We start from the raw sequence: 15034 nt of genomic DNA, 5'->3' as shown, positions 1-15034 counted from the left end.
TTCTACAAGCCTCAACACCCTCATGTTGAGAAGATTTCTCTCACTAGCACTTGTTTTTCAAGCAAGCCGGTCAATGACCACTAATACCAGGATCTAATGAGAAGGGTCACCAAAATAGACTGTTCAAGCAAAGAAGAGGGCACTGAATTCAATTTGTAGTTGACCAGATGCTTAGAAATCAAAGAGGTGTCATGTTGTCTTATTGCTTAAAGCAAGTAAATAACCTTGCAAAGAAGTTCAGAATTAATTGGAGTTGAAATAATTATAGCCGATGATAAGCCAACTACCAGAGAAATGCAATAGTCAAGCTGTGTGGTAACAAATGCATTGATTAACATATGTCAGGACAGCACTGAGTGTAGCTGAGAAACACAGAATTATGAAGGTGAAAAAAAAATCACCGGCTTCCACAACAGTTTTTAGTGATCGCTCAGTTCTCTACTTGTGAGATCAGACAGACTTCATTCTTTAAAAAAAAAAAAAAAGAAAGAAAGAAAAGAAGGAAAAAAAAAGCCATTCCAGTGAGAGAGACTATTAGTCCGAAAGGTCAGCCTGCCATGTGACTAGCAAAGCCACTGATTTAGCATAAGCAAATGTATGTTAAGATGCATTTTGTGATCCACCGATGAGTGGATCGTCCCCTACTCCTGCAGTTTGAACAAGGCTCGAGAGGGTCATCTCCCCGCAAACGAGGACTTCCGTGCCACTTGAAGCAAAAAGTGACCTATTAAAGCTGAAATGTCTTCGGCTGGAGAACTTCAGAGAAACCACTTCACCTAAAACGAGACTGGTGAGTACAAAGGGACTGGCGTGACTGGCGTATGACCCATTTCTAGCCCGCTAACTGAAAAGGAATACTGGAATAACACATTATTTGTGAGGCTCTGGAATTTTCAAAGCACTTTTATGTCCACGAACCCGTATGTGAAATGACCAGGTCGACTAACTTACCGAGAGAAAACAAGATTGCTCTTTGCAGATAGAAACCGCCTCCCACCCTCCTGATTTTTTTTTTTTTTTTTTTTTTCACAGAATTTAGGACATGACTCAGTTTCTTAACACATTGGGGGAAAATTTCTTCAAAGAATGGAGTGATGTGTGAAATTAAGAAACAGAAGGAGCATAAGGAAGACAATATGGTAACACACAGTTAAGTTTCCAAGACTTGAGAATATATCTCTTGCAAAATATCCCTGTATGCTAAAGTGCATTCTGTTTATTCTAGCTCAGAGGCTCAGCTGGTCATGTAATATGTTAGCAACTGGCAGACTGAAAATGTAGAGCGAGGTTGGACAATCAGGGCTTTCATCAAGAGGAAACTCTGGGGCTTGGTGTTAGTTTGTAGAGTCGAGGGGGGCTTCGCAGAATGATGAAAAATGCTAGATGGGGAGAAAAGGAAATGGAAAATAAAGAGAATGATCTAAGAGATTAAGTCCTCTCAGACTCAGGCAATGGCTGGCATCCACAGCCCCTCACAGACTTTTCCATATTAGCAAAACATAAATATATCCTCAGGATTGCAGCTTAATTGGGGCTCCTATTATCGGAGCCAATACAGGCTCACCCTGGAAGAGAAGTCTCACAGTAATTGAACCTTTGCGTTTGGTTTCAGACTCTACTAGTTGAAGGGAGGATGCTGTTCAACACACAGTGCTTTCAGGGAAGAGAATACCACTTGGCCGGAGAGCTTTCCCAAGAACTGAGCAAGCCACATCATTTTATAACAAGTGAGTCCTTGCTAGGGAAGGGATTACCAACATTTTATATTTTGCAAAAAGCCTTATAAGCATTTGAGGGAAGGTGCCCTCATCCACACTCCTGTTGTTTTTAAACTTCATTTATAAATTAGGAAACTGAGGTTCAGTGGCTTGAAGAGGCTTGCCAGGGTCACTTGGTAATTCAGCAGCTAGTTCTCATAATATGGCACAATCACAATAACAGAAGATTTTCGGGGGTATAGCTCAGTGGTAGAGCATTTGAATGCACAATAACAGAAGTTTTTAAAAATAACCTTTCATTTCATTTACAGAATGAATTGTACCTACAGGCTTCTTTTTGGCTTGAAAATAGACATATCTCCCTACCTCCTCTATGCTGATCTCTTTATATTTTTAAGATGATAGACTTTTCAGGGAAAAAATATTTTATAAAAGGCAATTTCTGTTATGCAACCCCAATAAAAACAAGCAGAGCATATTGTATATATTTTAATTAATATTCTTATGTCCATAAATATTTTACTTTATTTTTTCTGTTTAGGTACATTGGCCAGGGTTTATTTTCAGAATTGTCATAAAAGGTTACATTCCCCTACCACATCCTCTGTATCAGAAAGAGAAAACTGTGGGGAAACTGGGGTGGTGTGGTCGGTTAAGCGGCCAACTCTTGGTCTTGGCTCAGGTCCTGATATCAGGGTCATGAGGTCAAGTCCCACAGCAGAGCAAGGAGACTGCCTCAGATTCTCCCTCTCCCTTTGCCTTCCTGCTTATGCTCTCTCTTTCCTTAAAATAAATATATAAATATTTAGAAAAAGATGATTGATTGCTAATTGTTTCCTTCAGATCTGCAAAGACAAATGCTCCATAGTCTCCTGGAACTATCTCTTCATTGGATGTGTTTTAATACCATGAGATATGTTTCAAATTTCCCAAGGACATCTGAAAATTCAAAATCAACCTCCAACATCTTAACATTGTGGATCATCTGCTAACCAAATAGTAGACTCTGTTTATCTACCCCCCCCCCAAATTTTGACAAGCCTAGAAAGAACTCTTATAACTCTAGACTCAGTGTATTTGTGCCAATAACTACTGAACCACAAATCATCTGATGTGATGAACCACACCAGATATCTATTGTTAGATATCTGAATTCTTAAATTACACATGTCAAGACCCTTAAGTTCTTATTCTCTCTTGGTAGAATAAGGGCTCTTCATTTATATGAAGAGTTAATCAAGTTTTTGGAACTCTACTCTCAACAAAAACAATAAAATTTAAAACTAAACTCAACTGACTAGGCCAGGCAAGGTTATTTCTATGTTTCAATTCAAAAAGAGAAAAAAGAATTACTGGAAAGGAAGAGTATGAATTACCAGATCTCTATTAGTATGCAATATCCTAGAATTTTTTTTTTTGGGGGGACTATTTTAATAGCCTCATGATGAAGTTTTTATTTTATTTTTTTTAATCTCTGATATCTCCCAATATAAATCATCTTGAAAACTGGGGATGGACTAATCTCTCATTTTGCTTTCATTTGTCCTTCTCTGAATCCTCAGTAGTTTCCAGGTTCTTACAGGCAATCAAATTTCTGAGGAGGTTACTACTTAAGACCCTTCACTTCCTGGTTCCTTTCTAGAAGAACCATTTTTATGATAGCTTGACTGTTCCCAGAACTGTTCCCAGAATATATCAACAGATTCTCAACTTATCTTTTGTGTAAAAGGCTCCTCCACTCTTCTGCCAAGTCCTCCCTCTTCTTGGAAGTACTGCATGGGTCCTACCTTTTCTCTGAGACCACTCATTCGACACTCTACTTTAATAATCGCTTCCTCCACGGCAATCCTGTAATTTCCTTTACCTCTAATATTCATTTCTTACCTAGTACATGCCGTACCATATTATTATATGCCTTAACCACTGTGCTTCCATGTTCTGTGTATATCACATGTGTTGTATCCCTAGAACCCTATACTCTGTAACATCTGGTGGCATTGATGATGATTGCTAACACCAAGTGCCATGTGCCAGGTGAACAAAGTGGTCTAAGCACCTTATAATTATTAAGTCATTTAATTCTCACAGTAATCTGAGAGGTAGGTGCCATTATTATATCTGTTTAAAAGATGGCAAAACTGAGGCAGAGAGTAGTTAGTGACTCACTTTGTGACTCACCCACATCGTAAATGTTGGAGTTGAGATTTGAACCCAGGTAATTTGACTCCCGTCCACTTAAGTAATACACAATGCTGATGATTACTGAAGAAAAGGGCATATAATTTTATAATTATGAGCTGAATATTTTTTGCAGGATGAGAAGATGAGCCACTCTAAAATAGGTCAAACTTAAGTCAAAAAAGGCATTTCTTCATAGATAAAATTTTAGGGATGAGCATCATTTTGTTTTCTTAAAAGAATAAAGATGCATCTATTTGTATAAAATTTTATCTGGACTTGAATTAATATCCAGGTGACTCTAGTACCTAGCATCACTGCTTACCTTAGCCCTCCAGCTCCTCCATAAAAGTGCACTCTTGTTCTGTCCTCCATGCTCAGCTCTGTGCTGCTTGAGGAGAAACACAAGAAAACTGGAAGGTTTTTTTTTGTTTTTTACATCTTGAAACAATTGACTTTATTGAATGTGTCTAATATATCTCTCCAAAACGATAAGTATGCCTTCATAGAAATATAACAGTTTAATGATGAGATATGGCAAGTCTTTGTTTTTTATTTTTTTCTAATCTTTCAAGGGACTCCAAGCAACCAACTTATTGGACATATTGTATGTATAGGACATATTATATCAACCTGGGCCATCCATGGGTATGAGATCTCTTATTTAAGATGAAAGCTGTCACTCACGAGGTATTTTATCGGGATGCAAATTGGAGGAATATTTGAAATTTTCTGTAAATTTGATATCGAGGGATTCCTTACTGCACAAACTACTAAATGACATCTGTTAACATTTACTATTTTTTATATTTAGTATAGATTTTATAATCAATATTTTCATTAAAATTTAATCATGTAAATTAGTAGCTACCACAATTTGTTTGAGAAGGCTTAAAACATTTATACCTTATGACCATTAATTCCACTTATAGGAATCTATCATTAGGAAATAAGAACTGCAAAAGAAAAAAATTGGAAGCAAGATTGTTTATTGCAGAATTATTTATGCAGTGAAAAATAAAATCTCCTTAAATATCCTGAATTGGAGGAAGTAAATTATGGTACAGTTGCACAATGGAATATTTATGTAGTAATTAAAAATGAAGAGTGCTTTAATGACATGAAAATGCTTTTAATAATCAGTAACATTAAGCAACATGCAGCACACAAGATTGTATGTACAGTGTGATTATAAATATTAAAAGAAGAATAGATGGTAAAGAAATCAGAAGACATGCTGCCATATAAATAGCAAAAGAAGAAACCTGGAGAAAAAAGACAAGAAGTAATTATGAAACAACATTTATAAGGGTATCGCTATGCAGTGCTATTGTGGGTGACCCATTCTTTCTTCTTTATGCATTTTTATAATTTACAAATTTTTAAATGTGGGTTTACTCCTTTTATCATCAGAAAAAACCTTTAGTGTAAAAAAGTGAATTGCAATTTCAATAGAAATTGTTAGAGTCCAGAAAGAGATATTAAATATGAGTTCTGACATTTTATTTTTGGAAATGATTACTGATGTTATTGATGGTCACAACAATAGTATTCAGATATATGGCCAAGCAAAACCCTGAAAGATGAATCCATTCAATGGAAAATAGAAGCTATATGTAGGTAGCCTCTGGGTCTTTTGGGTGTCTTGCTTATTATAACCTTCTTCAAGGCCATTTCTAGTATCTATTTACCAACAATTAGGAATTGTGTAAAAGTTCTCTCTTAACATGTGTTTATTACTTTGTGCAATTGTTTTGTGAATAAATGTCATCCGATCCTTTCTGAAATATTAACTATGAAGCAGGGACATACATATTTAACCACTTATAAAAAATATACTTGAGCCTCTGTAGTATTTGCTTCTAGCCTAATTTAATTTACTCAGGGTATTTATTCAGTGGATATGGATATACACACACACACACACACACACACACATTTTCAAAAACCATTTTCACATAGTTATAGAATCCAATGTATTTGTCATCGGCTCTGCTCAGAACACAATTCTTTCAAAATATTATGTTTTGATCCAAGACTTATTTTGTCATCTTGAAAAATCCAGAGAGAGTAAAACAGACAAGGGGATGGGCAGGCTTCTATCCTTTGGGCATCTGAGTGAAGCACAGACTGAGATAAAATATGTCTTACATGTGATGGGTCCTCCTCTAAATAATTATTATATTAATGAAATCTACTTGTAATTCATACTGTCTTTTTCCATTTCTAATATGTTTTTAATGCTATTCATTCCAAAGAGTAGTAGTGAAAATAGATTTTTTACATAAGACTTTGTAACTGCCCCTCATGCTTGTCATTACATGGAAATAAATGGAAATGCAAGCTAAAAATTTGTGGGAAAGATGTTCTTTGCTGTATTGTTTATAAGATTTAAAAAGAAGGATCATTCTAAATATCAGATTTGGAAAAGGGAGAGTCCATAAAGACTTTAAGTCATCATTAGAAAATATTATGAAGATATTTTGTTAACATGGGAGAGTAATTTTAGTAAGTAGAAATGTAAAGACTCAAACCAGCATATAATATTATTGAGAGTGGTTACTTAATAAGTGAATTCTCAAATCTCCCAGTCTCTCATTATTCTTTAATAGAAAAGCAGATTTAACTTTGTTTAAAGGAAACAGTCTAACTCTGGTTGTACTCCAAAGTCTTAATGGCTGATAGGTTTCAGACTATGTTTCTCAATATTGAAATGACCCAAAGTAATAATCCCATAGAAGAATTTGTTACAAATCAAAATTACAGTTCCAACTGAGGCTAACTAAAAATCCTTATATGTAGACTCATAGCATTTAGAAAGTATAAGGAATTTTGTGATTGTCTACATAACTCCTTTTACCGGTGAGGAAACAACCCCAGCTACTTGTAAATTGAGCTGAAAAGAGAAGCAGATTTCCTCTCCTCCCAGCGGGCAGGGTTCACTCTCTGAGACAAACCAGTCTCTCTTCTCTGGAGAAACCTGTGTAACATTTCTTAACCTGAGAGTGTTCCTTTAAATTCATAATTCCTCCAAAACTGAATTAAAAACAAGAACAAAACAAGACAAAAGTGAACCCCAAACACCATGTAAAGGGAAATTACAAATGTAACACTTGATTGTTTTGATTTATTTTTAATTATCCTTTCTACCTTTTGTCTTAATTGGGCAAAAGCAGTAAAATTTGTTCTACACAATTAAGAGTAGTTATGTGCAAAGAAAATGGAGTCCTATTTTAAATCTTATTTGAACTGGCTCATAGTTCAGTATGTTGCATAGAAATTAGAACAAGTATAATATTTTAAAAGCTAATGAGTTTTAGTAAATTATCCTCTCAGAATGAAGTGCTGGGAAATTTTATATACTGAATTGGGAGTCTAAGGTTTTGCTTCCCACACCCCTTCACACAAAGCAGAGTTTGGGAAAAGATTAGAGTATTTTGAATTCAATACCCTATGAGCTGTCATCTCAAAGACTAACTTTTAAAAAATCTATGGTAGAATTCTATGGAGGTTTTCTTAGAATGAACTAAAAGATATTAGAAGTACTATGACAATAGTAATTTTCTAGGAACTCAGAGAAATCAGGTCATGCTTAATGAAATCAGGCATCAGCCCTGAAGTCCACTGGAATGTTCTGGCTCCTTTTTCTTATTTTATTTTTGTGGGAATCAAGAGTTTTTGAGATTCCTCTGGGTGTTTTTCTTATTAGCTTCTTATTTCAAATACAAAATATATTATGGATCCAGATCATCCTGGGTGCAAGTATTATCTCATTTAATATAAATAGGGGAGGAGTTGCTCCAGCAACTCAAATGATACATAAGGCAAATGTAAGACAGTAAATTCAACGTTGGTGGCAAGGGTCCAGCCCCTGGATCCTCCTCTGTGTCTCCCAGTTATGTAATGATCCCATTTGGAAGGTTAGATCTGTTTTTCTGAAAATAAACTGTATATTTTCCATGTGAGTTTGGGAGGGGTTGGAGGGGGGCAAAGAAGAGAACCAGTATTTAACGAGCCACCCATTTTCATTTATTCACTGGATATCTATTGAACACTTACTCTATGCTAGGCACTGTTGTAGGCACTAGGGATAGAACAGTGGAAAGACGCAGTCATTGTTCTCATGGAATATCTGCTCAGATGATGCACATGTTAAGCAGATAAGTCAGCAAAGATAATAAATAGTAATAGTAATCAATTGTAATAAATGCTCGGTAAAGACTTGAAGCGGAATGATTTATACAGAGTGGCTAGCCATCTATTGCAGATGGGATAGGGAGGGATAGTTTCCCTATGGAGATGACAGTGTACAACCTTTTATTTTATCTTTGCCATACCCCTGGAGGTAATGAGGGCCTTATTTCACACAGCTGTGTGAGGTTAAGCACCTGTCAAAGGTCATATAGCTATTACCTTTTCCTTCCCAAATTCATGTTGGACTTCAAGATGTTTTAGTACACTTTGATAGTGGAGATTTCTCTTTTTTCTTTTCAAGATTCTGAGGTTTTAAAGAAATCACAGCTTATGGAGAGCAAGGTGGGACCCCTCCTATAATCATAGGAAAATGCCGGGAGAGTGTGGTGGGTTTTCTCTTTTAATCTAACACAATAATTAATGGGAGAAATGATGCTTATCGCTACTCTCAAACTTTTCAGCAGACATCTTCCCTGTGGTAAACACTTAAAACAAAGATCCATTTTCTGGCTGGCTGATTTGTTTGTTTGTTTTTAAAAATCTTTGCCTCTCTGGAAAGCATGTTTGTCCTAGAATGTAGTATTTTTGCCAAAGTCCCACACTGAGGACTGCTCCTCAGGATGGCCTCGTACAGAATGTGTGAATTTCCATCATCAGCTAAAATGTGAACTTGAACAATAGACAGTTGGCTCCCCTCCAGTCCTAAATAAAGCTGTGTAAGAGCTATGTAGAATTCTCCCTGCATTCACGGGGGGGGAGGCGGGGCAGACAGCTTGCGGTTCTTCTGGTGCTATTTAGAGACTCCCTTCTTAAGAAGAATTCACCCCTTTCACCTGTTCCCGGGAGCTGCAAAGCCTCCTGTGTTCCCACTGTGACCTCTCCTCAACCTGTACTCGTGGGTCCCAAGCAGCCAGGTGGTGAATGGGACGTGTTCTCTGTGGACCCAGGTGTAGCTTCTATACTTGTAAGTTTCCATTTCCACTGGGAATTCCTGTCCTCTTGGTACTTTTCTAAAATGAGCTTAGCCTAATATTGTGAAATGTCTAGACAACCTTGTGATTGTTCCTTTGGTTTTCTGTTTCTACTTCTACCAAATACTGTCACGTTCCGAAGTTCAGGACTCCCCCTGCCCCCACTTCTCTTCCTCACAGTAAGCACCAGCTCGTGGTGGGATTTCTTCTGATTCATTTGGCAGTCATTTATTGTAGAGTTTCAGTTACTATGCTCGGGGTGGGATTTTATTTCAAGTGAATCAGACCAGATGTTCACCCTATCTTCTGATCTCTAACTAGGTCCTGAACTTCCATGCTGCCCCTTCTCCTGCAGCAGGCATCTCCACCTCCATGTCCTAGAATTTTCTCATATTGCCATAACTGTCGCCCTCACCCATTCCCTAAGCTGATTCTTGCCACTGGTTTTCTGGCTTTGTGTCAGTGATGCCACCGTCCTTTCAGTCAGCCAGCCCTGTTGGCAAGTCTTTAAACTTGGCCATGGTCCTCTTGTAATGGAAGAAGCTCTCTTTCCACTCCTGGGGCAGGACCTTAGTCACAGAATTTAGCAGCTCGTCACTGGGTTACTGTAATAATCTCTTAATTTGTCTCCCTGCCTCTTGAGTATCTTCTCGTCCATTCACCCTGGACGCATGCCCCTACCATCTTCAACTTTCCAAAGCGGCTTGCCATCTAACATGGCACGATTCCCAAAACTCTGGATGCCCTTTAGATCGACTTTCAAGGTTTTCCATATTCAGACCACCTCACCCCCAAAGTTTCCTGCCCAATCACCCTGCACTGATGGTCTGTGCCAGCTGACTGGCTTTATGCACGTTCTTACTTTTGCTTTTTCTCTTCATGAGCCCTCCTGTCCCCCTGTCCAGTTGTTTGCGCATTCACTCCTATGCACATAGCTTAGATCCTTCTTAGAAAGCTTGGCTCAAATCTGACTTGTTCTCTGAAATCTTCCCAACTGTGTCAGCTCTCTGCGATTCCTCTACTACCCAGACTCCTGGAGCACTTGCCTTTCTTTGCATTGCTGCATGTTATGGACGAAATGTCTCTGTCCCTGCCTTGCCTCCAGATTCATAGGCTGAAAGCCTAGCTTTAGTGTGATGGTATTTGGAGCAAGGATCTTCAGAAAGTAATTTTGTTTAGATTAAGTCATGACAGTGAGTCTATAAAAGATTAATGCCTTTATAAGGAGGGATGGTGGGGGTAGGGAGAGAGAGAGATCTTCTTCTCTCCATTTGCATGCATAGAAGAAAGTCTGTGTGAAGACACAGAGAGAAGTGGTTGTCTGCAAGCCCGGAAGTGGCTGTCACCAGGAACTGAATTTGCCTGCGCCTTGATCTTGAACCTCTACCCTCCAGAACTGTGGGAAATAAATGTCTGCCGTTTAAGCCACCCAGTCTATGGTATGTTGTTGTAGCCACCAGAGCTTACTAAATTACTGTAGTTATAGCTTATCTACTTGACTCTCGATTCTACCACCTTCCTCTCTGCTCAGCTCATCTAGCCACCCCAGTGTCCTGGCTGTTACTGGAGCACGTGGAGGAACTTCCTGCAGGAGGGAGGGCTTTCACCCTCATGGCGCCCTCAACCTGGTGTGTTCCTCCTCGGGGTCTGTGTGTAATTCGCTCCCACACTGCCTTCGGGTTTCTGCCCAGCTTTCATCCCTCACCATTTTAGCTAAAATAGCAAGCTCTACTAATATCTCTCCCTTTATATTACTCTCTTTTTCTTTATAGCACTTAGAGCATTGGACAGTAGATTATCTATTTGTATCTCTGTTGACCATCTCCCACACTGGAATGAGGGCTCCATGCAGGCAAGGATTTTGCCTATTTTGCATATTATTCTGTTCCCAGTGTTTTAGTAATGTCTGGCACATGGAGATGCTCAATTAATATTTTTGAGGGAGTGAATGACTCTTCCTGCGCGCCTAGTGTCTCCAGAGTCAGAAACCCTCTTAAAAATGTGGATGTCTTACCACTCTTTCTATGACCAGCTCCAAGCAGGGATCCCGTTTCAAGGATCCCGTTACCCTGGCTCCTGTTCCTTTAATTGGAACCACCCCCACGAAGTTTGCCATGGTAGAAGAGACACATTTGAATCCCATTTTCTGGCCTTATCATACAGTTTGTAGCCCTTCTCAAGTCTTTTCTCCTGCCTGGTCTCTAAAACTTTGGCATTTTCCCCTCTCTACCTGTTCCTGGCCATTCATCACCTAGTCCCCCTCCCTCTCCTTCAGCATTCTCTGCTTACGCTTCTGGCTTTCTCACACTTTTGGGTGACTTAAAGTACAATGGATTACTCACCGATTTCATATTTGCGAATTTACCTTCTTGCTAGAATTTATTTATAATTGCCCCCACTCCTGCCCCACCGAATACATGCTTGTGGTGCTTTCAGGGTTAATGACAGACATGCATGGTGGAGTGGCAAAAAATGTGAGTCACCCACATGCCTGCCTATGTTTCCAGCCGAGGTGGAACAAAGCAATGCTCTCTCTTCCCGTTTCGGTTCTTGAATTGTGTGCAAGTGTCCTTTCCACAGTCTATTTAGTGTTGCTTTTTGTATTTTTGTGCCTTTTTTTTTTAAAGATTTTATTTATTTATTTGACAGACAGAGATCACAAGCAGAGAGGCAGGCAGAGAGAGAGGAGGAAGCAGGCTCCCTGTTGAGCAGAGAGCCCCATCCCAAGACCCTGGGATCATGACCTGAGCTGAAGGCAGAGGCTTTAACCTAGTGAGACACCCAGGCGCCCCTATTTTTGTGCTTTCTGTTGGCAAGTTGTCTGTGTATAATGGTCCCAAGCACAGTGCTGAGTGCTCAAGTTCTGTCTAGTATTTCTAGACAAGAAGGCTGTCATGTGCCTCACAGAGAAAATACGTGTATTAGATAAGCTTCATTCAGGCATGGAGCATAATGCTGTTGGCTGCTTGATGTTAATAAATCATTAGGATATATTAAATAAGGTACCTCTACTAGAAACACACATTAAACAAGGTTATGTATTGATTCGTTGACAAAAATGTTATAACAAGAGGCTCGAAGGAATCTAACCACATGTCTCCCCTAGGAGCAACGTCTCAGTTTTTGCTAATTTTGTGTTCACATTGACTTTACAGACCACAGTAAGTAACCAGGGAAAATGACTAGCACCTTCTTTCTTTACTTATTCCATGACAACTGCCAAAGCTGTATCTTTCATCAAAGTAGTTTCTCTATTTCCATCTTCCTCGTTTCTGTCTTGTCTTTGCCTCCTTCTCTCATTGGGTTGTAGCTCTGGAACAATGCACCTGATTGTGGCACCTCTCTGTTACAACCTGTGTGTGGCTCTCTGTTTTGCCTAGGGTTGTCCAGCCTTCATGGCATAGAACATAACCTCCAGGTGATTCATCCGACCTAATCTGCCAGAATCTGCCCCCACACCCCAGAACCTTTGCTCCATCAGACTTCTCACCCTGCCTCAAACACCAGGTTCCTCTGTGTCTCTGCACCTTTGTACAAACTCTTTTCTATCCTTGGAGATCCTTTGACTTTTCTGAGTGTGCAGAACTTTTAACCACCCCTTGAAAAGCCATTCGGGTCTTACCTCCTCTGTGAAGCTTTCCCTATTGCGGGGGCAGCTGGTTCCTTCCACTTCTGGTCTCTGATACTTTGTCGGAATATTTACAGGGTGTGTATCCCGGTTTTCTTGCCTGTCCATCTCTTATTCTAGTCCAGTATGTTTTCCAACACCACCACATGATTCTCAGCGGATACTGACGAGGTGTCCTACCACTTAGCTCAGATGTGACACTGTCTCCCTGCAGGTAAGGACTCACTCCAACAAGACTGCCCCCTGTCCCCATTAAATTAATTAAATAAAGGGTCATAATGCGGTCGTGACCTGTAAGCAAATCAACATCTAAGCCTGTAAATGCCTCAAGGTTATGAAATTGAAACCTACAGGCAACCAATCATCAGCAGCCAACTAAGATTTAAACTATAGCCAATCAAATAATTTCCTTTCTTTTCTTCCACACCTTCTCTGTGTAAGTCTTCCCACTATCTCCTGTTCATGAGTCTTCTAACCACTTCTGGATGGGTACTGCCCAGCTGGGATTGATTTTTGTCCAATAAACTCTTAAATATTTGAATACTCAGGTTATCTAACACCTCCCCATTTCAGATGCCAACTGCAAGTTGTCACCTGTGTGTCTGACCAACACATGTCACCTCAGGTACAAATAATTTGCTAGAGCAACTCACAGAACTCAGGAAAGAAATTTCCTTACTAGGGGTGTCTGGGTGGCTCAATTGGTTAAGCGTCCCACTGTTGATTTCAGGCCATGATCTCCGTGTCTTGGGATTGAGCCCCAAGTTGGGCTCTGTGTTTGGCAGGAGTCTGCTTTAGGATTTTCTCTTCTCTTGCCCCCCTCCCCCTGCTCGCTGTCTTCCTCTTCTCTCCCTCTCTCTCAGATAAATAAATCTTAAAACAAAACGAAACCTTACTTACTAGATTAGGGATTTACTATAAAGGGATATACCTCAGAAATAACAGATGGAAGAAATGTATGGGACAAGGAATATGGGGAGAGGCACACAGCTTCCATGCCCTCTCTGGGCACACTATTTTCCTAGAACTTCCACATGTTCACCAACCCATAAACTCTCCAAACTCCTTCCTTTTGGGTTCTTATGGAGGCTCCATTACATAGATATGGTTCATTAAATCACTGGTCATTGGCAACTGACTGGATCTCAAGCTCCTCTTCCCTCCCTCTGAGCTGGGAAGGCTGGGATGAGAGGTGGTAGGAGGGTAGGGGGGTTGGGGTGGGACGGAGAGTCCCAGTCTTCTAATCATGGTTGGTTCCCTGGCAAAGCAGCCCCCCATCCTTAGGAGATTTGCAAAAGTTGCCTTATTAACATAAACTCAGGTGTGTTTGAAAGGGGTTTGGTGTGAATAAGAAGACGTTCCTTTCACTTTGCTGGCCCTGTAGCTATTTCAGGAACTGATGACAAAAGACCAAATATTATAACAAAAGATGCCTTTATGGTTCTTACATATGAAATGGCTAGGGCTTTAGGAGCTAATGTGCCAGAAACAGTGGATGAAGACCCAGTCTGTATTTGTTATTATCACAATTCAACTCCAACAAGTCCTCATAGACAAGGGCCAATCTGTTTCTTATATGGTCATCTAGAACCACCATCAAATACCTGTTAGGCACTTAAAAATGCTTATTGAACGCACTAAAAGAAAGAATATTTGTGAGCTATTTCTAAATGATCATTAAATGATGTATTGCTATTATTTCTCTTCATCTTTGCCCTCAAAATTGATCATACATAAAATATTCTGAGAATTCACCTATTGTGATTACAATTACCAGAAAGCCTCACTGTGAAATTTGATTCTATTAACATCATTCTATGGGATAGGTTTGTTGAATGAATAGACATATGTATAAAAAAGAAACAAGTTATTGAAAGTGTGTGGCTTCAATTTAAAAATAGTAAATTAGGGGCACTGTGTGGCTCAGTCCATTAAGCACCTACCTTTGGCTCAGGTCATGATCCCAGGGTCCTGGGATAGAGCCCTGCTCAGCAGGGAGCCTGCTTCTCCCTCTCCCTCTGCCAGCCCTGCCCCTGCTTGTGCTCATGCTCTCTCTCTCTGTCAAGTAAATAAACAAAATCTTTAAAAAAAAATAAAAATAGTGGGGCACCTGTGTGGCTCACTTGGTTGAGCAACTGCCTTCAGCTCAGGTCATGATCCTGGACTTCCAGGATCGAGTCCCACATCGGACTCCCAGCTCCTTGGGGAGTCTGCTTCTCCCTCTGACCTTCTCCTTTCTCATGCTCTCTTTCACTCATTCTCCCTCAAATAAATAAATAAAATCTTTAAAAAAAAATAAAAAAAAATAAAAATAGTGAATTATGTATTTGGATTTAGAATATTTT

The 15034-nt window shown here is 39.5% G+C and overlaps 1 long non-coding RNA gene across 1 annotated transcript in view; it reads left to right on the top strand.

Moving 5' to 3' along the window:
- The first annotated feature begins 545 nt into the window (after positions 1-545).
- Positions 546-15034, top strand: part of LOC131828030 (uncharacterized) — a 34870-nt gene continuing 20381 nt past the window's right edge. Inside the window, exons 1-3 of the long non-coding RNA XR_009352197.1 lie at positions 546-790; positions 1033-1139; positions 1613-1727. This is a non-coding gene — a long non-coding RNA (uncharacterized LOC131828030). The remainder of the gene's footprint in view (positions 791-1032; positions 1140-1612; positions 1728-15034) is intronic.

This window comes from Mustela lutreola, chromosome 3, assembly GCF_030435805.1.
Source record: "Mustela lutreola isolate mMusLut2 chromosome 3, mMusLut2.pri, whole genome shotgun sequence".
Lineage (NCBI taxonomy): Eukaryota > Metazoa > Chordata > Mammalia > Carnivora > Mustelidae > Mustela > Mustela lutreola.
The sequence above is the reverse complement of the archived record's forward strand: the minus strand, read 5'-3'. Positions and strand labels throughout refer to the sequence as shown.